The sequence below is a fragment of the Octopus bimaculoides genome, chromosome 10 (assembly GCF_046866305.1).
Source record: "Octopus bimaculoides isolate indiv1 chromosome 10, ASM4686630v1, whole genome shotgun sequence".
NCBI lineage: Eukaryota > Metazoa > Mollusca > Cephalopoda > Octopoda > Octopodidae > Octopus > Octopus bimaculoides.
The window spans coordinates 95,573,947-95,581,652 of record NC_142937.1 but is presented as its reverse complement, the minus strand read 5'-3'; positions in this window follow the sequence as shown (position 1 = coordinate 95,581,652).

Below are 7,706 nucleotides of genomic sequence, written 5' to 3'. Positions count from 1 at the left end.
TTCTACTTATTCACGAAACGCCAACGATGTATTTGGCTTACGTTTCAGCTTTTCTGCATATTCACGAAACACCAACGAGGTATTTGGCTTACGTTTCAACTTTTCCACTTATTCACGAAACGCCAACGATGTATTTGGCTTACGTTTCACCTTTCCTACTTATTCACGAAACGCCAACGATGTACTCGGCTTACGTTTCAGCTTTTCTGCATATTCACGAATCGCCAACGATGTATTTGGCTTACGTTTCAGCTTTTCTGCTTATTCACGAAACGACAACAATGTATTTGGCTTACGTTTCAGCTTTTCTGCTTATTCACGAAACGCCAACGATGTATTTGGCTTACGTTTCAGCTTTTCTACTTATTCACGACACGCCAACGATGTATTTGGCTTACGTTTCAGCTTTTCTGCATATTCACGAAACGCAAAACGATGTATTTGGCTTACGTTTCAGCTTTTCTGCTTATTCACGAAACCCCAACGTTGTATTTGGCTTACGTTTCTGCTTATTCACGAAACCCCAACGATGTATTTGGCTTACGTTTCAGCTTTTCTACTTATTCACGAAACGCCAACGATGTATCTGGCTTACGTTTCAGCTTTTCTGCTGATTCACGAAACGCCAACGATGTATTTGGCTTACGTTTCAGCTTTTCTACTTATTCACGAAACGCCAACGATGTATTTGGCTTACGTTTCAGCTTTTCTGCATATTCACGAAACGCCAACGATGTTCTCGGATTACGTTTCAGCTTTTCTGCTTATTCACGAAACGCCAACGATGTATTTGGCTTACGTTTCAGCTTTTCTGCTGATTCACGAAACGCCAGCGATGTAGTTGGCTTACGTTTCAGCTTTTCTACTTATTCACGAAACGCCAACGATGTTCTCGGATTACGTTTCAGCTTTTCTGCATATTCACGAAACGCCAACGATGTATTTGGCTTACGTTTCAGCTTTTCTACTTATTCACGAAACGCCAACGATGTATTTGGCTTACGTTTCAGCTTTTCTGCATATTCACGAAACGCCAACGATGTTCTCGGATTACGTTTCAGCTTTTCTGCTTATTCACGAAACGCCAACGATGTATTCGGCTTACGTTTCACCTATTCTGCGTATTCACGAAACGCCAACGATGTATTTGGCTTACGTTTCAGCTTTTCTGCTTATTCACGAAACGCCAACGATGTATTTGGCTTACGTTTCAGCTTTTCTACTCATTCACGAGACGCCAACGATGTGTTTGGCTTACGTTTAGGCGTTTCTGCATATTCACGAAATGCCAACGATGTATTCGGCTTACGTTTCACCTATTCTGCTTATTCACGAAACGCCAACGATGTATTTGGCTTACGTTTCAGCTTTTCTGCTTATTCACGAAACGCCAACGATGTATTTGGCTTACGTTTCACCTTTTCTACTCATTCAGGAAACGCCAACGATGTACTCGGCTTACGTTTCAGCTTTTGTGCATATTCACGAAACGCCAACGATGTATTTGGCTTACGTTTCGGCTTTTCTGCATATGCACGAATCGCCAACGATGTATTTGGCTTACGTTTCACCTTTTCTACTTATTCACGAAACGCCAACGATGTATTTGGCTTACGTTTCACCTTTCCTACTTATTCACGAAACGCCAACGATGTATTTGGCTTACGTTTCAACTTTTCTGCATATTCACGAAACGCCAACGATGTATTTGGCTTACGTTTCACCTTTTCTACTCATTCACGAAACGCTAACGATGTACTCGGCTTACGTTTCAGCTTTTCTGCATATTCACGAAACGCCAACGATGTATTTGGCTTACGTTTCGGCTTTTCTGCATATTCACGAATCGCCATCGATGTATTTGGCTTACGTTTCAGCTTTTCTGCTTATTCACGAAACGACAACAATGTATTTGGCTTACGTTTCAGCTTTTCTGCTTATTCACGAAACGCCAACGATGTATTTGGCTTACGTTTCAGCTTTTCTACTTATTCACGAAACGCCAACGATGTATTTGGCTTACGTTTCAGCTTTTCTGCATATTCACGAAACGCCAACGATATATTTGGCTTACGTTTCAGCTTTTCTGCTTATTCACGAAACGCCAACGATGTATTTGGCTTACGTTTCACCTTTTCTACTCATTCAGGAAACGCCAACGATGTACTCGGCTTACGTTTCAGCTTTTCTGCATATTCACGAAACGCCAACGACGTATTTGGCTTACGTTTCGGCTTTTCTGCTTATTCACGAAACCCCATCGATGTATTTGGCTTACTTTTCAGCTTTTCTACTTATTCACGAAACGGCAACGATGTTCTCGGATTACGTTTCAGCTTTTCTGCTTATTCACGAAACGCCAACGATGTATTTGGCTTACGTTTCAGCTTTTCTGCTTATTCACGAAACCCCATCGATGTATTTGGCTTACTTTTCAGCTTTTCTACTTATTCACGAAACGGCAACGATGTTCTCGGATTACGTTTCAGCTTTTCTGCTTATTCACGAAACGCCAACGATGTATTTGGCTTACGTTTCAGCTTTTCTGCTTATTCACGAAACGCCAACGATGTATTTGGTTTACGTTTCACCTTTTCTACTTATTCACGAAACGCCAACGATGTATTTGGCTTACGTTTCAGCTTTTCTGCTTATTCACGAAACGCCAACGATTTATTTGGCTTACGTTTCAGCTTTTCTACTTATTCACGAAACGCCAACGATGTATTTAGCTTACGTTTCAGCTTTTCTGCTTATTCACGAAACGCCAACGATGTATTTGGCTTACGTTTCACCTTTTCTACTCATTCAGGAAACGCCAACGATGTACTCGGCTTACGTTTCAGCTTTTCTGCATATTCACGAAACGCCAACGATGTATTTGGCTTACGTTTCGGCTTTTCTGCATATTCACGAATCGCCAACGATGTATTTGGCTTACGTTTCAGCTTTTCTGCATATTCACGAAACGCCAACGATGTATTTGGCTTACGTTTCAGCTTTTCTGCATATTCACGAAACGCCAACGATGTATTTGGCTTACGTTTCAGCTTTTCTACTTATTCACGAAACGCCAACGATGTATTTGGCTTACGTTTCAGCTTTTCTGCATATTCACGAAACACCAACGAGGTATTTGGCTTACGTTTCAACTTTTCCACTTATTCACGAAACGCCAACGATGTATTTGGCTTACGTTTCACCTTTCCTACTTATTCACGAAACGCCAACGATGTATTTGGCTTACGTTTCAACTTTTCTGCTTATTCACGAAACGCCAACGATGTATTTGGCTTACGTTTCACCTTTTCTACTCATTCACGAAACGCCAACGATGTACTCGGCTTACGTTTCAGCTTTTCTGCATATTCACGAATCGCCAACGATGTATTTGGCTTACGTTTCGGCTTTTCTGCATATTCACGAAACGACAACAATGTATTTGGCTTACGTTTCAGCTTTTCTGCTTATTCACGAAACGCCAACGATGTATTTGGCTTACGTTTCAGCTTTTCTGCTTATTCACGAAACGACAACAATGTATTTGGCTTACGTTTCAGCTTTTCTGCTTATTCACGAAACGCCAACGATGTATTTGGCTTACGTTTCAGCTTTTCTGCATATTCACGAAACGCCAACGATGTATTTGGCTTACGTTTCAGCTTTTCTGCATATTCACGAAACGACAACAATGTATTTGGCTTACGTTTCAGCTTTTCTACTTATTCACGACACGCCAACGATGTATTTGGCTTACGTTTCAGCTTTTCTACTTATTCACGACACGCCAACGATGTATTTGGCTTACGTTTCAGCTTTTCTACTTATTCACGACACGCCAACGATGTATTTGGCTTACGTTTCAGCTTTTCTACTTATTCACGACACGCCAACGATGTATTTGGCTTACGTTTCAGCTTTTCTACTTATTCACGACACGCCAACGATGTATTTGGCTTACGTTTCAGCTTTTCTGCTTATTCACGAAACCCCAACGATGTATTTGGCTTACGTTTCAGCTTTTCTACTTATTCACGACACGCCAACGATGTATTTGGCTTACGTTTCAGCTTTTCTGCTGATTCACGAAACCCCAACGTTGTATTTGGCTTACGTTTCTGCTTATTCACGAAACCCCAACGATGTATTTGGCTTACTTTTCAGCTTTTCTACTTATTCACGAAACGCCAATGATGTTCTCGGATTACGTTTCAGCTTTTCTGCTTATTCACGAAACGCCAACGATGTATTTGGCTTACGTTTCAGCTTTTCTACTTATTCACGACACGCCAACGATGTATTTGGCTTACGTTTCAGCTTTTCTGCTTATTCACGAAACCCCAACGTTGTATTTGGCTTACGTTTCTGCTTATTCACGAAACCCCAACGATGTATTTGGCTTACTTTTCAGCTTTTCTACTTATTCACGAAACGCCAATGATGTTCTCGGATTACGTTTCAGCTTTTCTGCTTATTCACGAAACGCCAACGATGTATTTGGCTTACGTTTCAGCTTTTCTGCTGATTCACGAAACGCCAACGATGTATTTGGCTTACGTTTCAGCTTTTCTACTTATTCACGAAACGCCAACGATGTATTTGGCTTACGTTTCAGCTTTTCTACTTATTCACGACACGCCAACGATGTATTTGCCTTACGTTTCAGCTTTTCTGCTGATTCACGAAACGCCAACGATGTATTTGGCTTACGTTTCAGCTTTTCTACTTATTCACGACACGCCAACGATGTATTTGCCTTACGTTTCAGCTTTTCTGCTGATTCACGAAACCCCAACGATGTATTTGGCTTACGTTTCAGCTTTTCTACTTATTCACGACACGCCAACGATGTATTTGGCTTACGTTTCAGCTTTTCTGCTGATTCACGAAACCCCAACGTTGTATTTGGCTTACGTTTCTGCTTATTCACGAAACCCCAACGATGTATTTGGCTTACTTTTCAGCTTTTCTACTTATTCACGAAACGCCAATGATGTTCTCGGATTACGTTTCAGCTTTTCTGCTTATTCACGAAACGCCAACGATGTATTTGGCTTACGTTTCAGCTTTTCTACTTATTCACGACACGCCAACGATGTATTTGGCTTACGTTTCAGCTTTTCTGCTTATTCACGAAACCCCAACGTTGTATTTGGCTTACGTTTCTGCTTATTCACGAAACCCCAACGATGTATTTGGCTTACTTTTCAGCTTTTCTACTTATTCACGAAACGCCAATGATGTTCTCGGATTACGTTTCAGCTTTTCTGCTTATTCACGAAACGCCAACGATGTATTTGGCTTACGTTTCAGCTTTTCTGCTGATTCACGAAACGCCAACGATGTATTTGGCTTACGTTTCAGCTTTTCTACTTATTCACGAAACGCCAACGATGTATTTGGCTTACGTTTCAGCTTTTCTACTTATTCACGACACGCCAACGATGTATTTGGCTTACGTTTCAGCTTTTCTACTTATTCACGAAACGCCAACGATGTATTTGGCTTACGTTTCAGCTTTTCTACTTATTCACGACACGCCAACGATGTATTTGGCTTACGTTTCAGCTTTTCTGCTTATTCACGAAACCCCAACGTTGTATTTGGCTTACGTTTCTGCTTATTCACGAAACCCCAACGATGTATTTGGCTTACTTTTCAGCTTTTCTACTTATTCACGAAACGCCAATGATGTTCTCGGATTACGTTTCAGCTTTTCTGCTTATTCACGAAACGCCAACGATGTATTTGGCTTACGTTTCAGCTTTTCTGCTGATTCACGAAACGCCAACGATGTATTTGGCTTACGTTTCAGCTTTTCTACTTATTCACGAAACGCCAACGATGTATTTGGCTTACGTTTCAGCTTTTCTGCATATTCACGAAACGCCAACGATGTTCTCGGATTACGTTTCAGCTTTTCTGCTTATTCACGAAACGCCAACGATGTATTTGGCTTACGTTTCAGCTTTTCTGCTGATTCACGAAACGCCAACGATGTTCTCGGATTACGTTTCAGCTTTTCTGCTTATTCACGAAACGCCAACGATGTATTCGGCTTACGTTTCACCTATTCTGCGTATTCACGAAACGCCAACGATGTATTTGGCTTACGTTTCAGCTTTTCTGCTTATTCACGAAACGCCAACGATGTATTTGGCTTACGTTTCAGCTTTTCTACTCATTCACGAGACGCCAACGATGTGTTTGGCTTACGTTTAGGCGTTTCTGCATATTCACGAAATGCCAACGATGTATTCGGCTTACGTTTCACCTATTCTGCTTATTCACGAAACGCCAACGATGTATTTGGCTTACGTTTCAGCTTTTCTGCTTATTCACGAAACGCCAACGATGTATTTGGCTTACGTTTCACCTTTTCTACTCATTCAGGAAACGCCAACGATGTACTCGGCTTACGTTTCAGCTTTTGTGCTTATTCACGAAACGCCAACGATGTATTTGGCATACATTTCAGCTTTTCTGCTTATTAACGAAATGCCAACGATGTATTCGCCTTACGTTTCACCTTTTCTGCTTATTCACGAAACGCCAACGATGTATTCGGCTTACGTTTCAGCTTTTCTGCTTATTCACGAAACGCCAACGATGTGTTTGGCTTACGTTTCACCTTTTCTACTTATTCACGAAACGCCAACGATGTACTTGGCTTACGTTTTAGCTTATCTGCTTATTTACGAATTTCCAACGATGTACTCGCCTTACGCTTCAGCTTTTCTGCTTATTCACGAAACGCCAACGATGTATTTGGCTTACGCTTCAGCTTTTCTGCTTATTAACGAAACGCCAACGATGTATTCGCCTTACGTTTCACCTTTTCTGCTTATTAACGAAACGCCAACGATGTATTCGGCTTGGCGTTTCGTGAATAAGTAGAAAAGGTGAAACGTAAGCCGAGTACATCGTTGGCGTTTCGTGAATAAGCAGCAAAGCTGAAACGTAACGATGTATTCGGCTTACGTTTCAGCTTTGCTGCTTATTCACGAAACGCCAACGATGTACTCGGCTTACGTTTCAGCTTTTCTGCTTATTCACGAAACGCCAACGATGTATTTGGCTTACGTTTCACGTTTTCTACTTATTCACGAAACGCCAACGATGTATTTGACTTACGTTTAAGCTTTTCTGTATATTCACGAAACGCCAACGATGTATTTGGCTTACGTTTCACCTTTTCTAATTATTCACGAAACGCCAACTTGGCTATCATTTCGTATTTATTCACGAAACGCCAACGATATACTTGACTAACGTTTCAGCTTTACTGCTTAGTCACAAGAATATAGTGATATACTCTGATTTTTTTCCTGAAAATTGAGTTGGATTAATTTTTACCTACCACTGAAATGTCACTCTTTATATCATTTTATTCCACCGCTGGACGGTGGGGTTCATTCCTCTCCTCCGGACCAAGTGGGTTCACTTGTTATGGAAACGTTTCATTCAATATTCTAAATCTTTCTTTGTTGACTAACATGCACTTCGTTCCTTGTCCTAATCCTCTGTTAAATTTACCCTGGAAGTGTATTTTATTTGCGTTAGTTTTCTTTGAAATTTTCTGTATCGTGCAATATGTTACCAAATATAGTTTCTTTCTGTCTATATTTTTGCCCACCTGTACGTCTTGTGTGTTTGTCTTTATTGGTGATACTGTGGGCACGTTGTTTCTGCTTGTCTTCGGTATG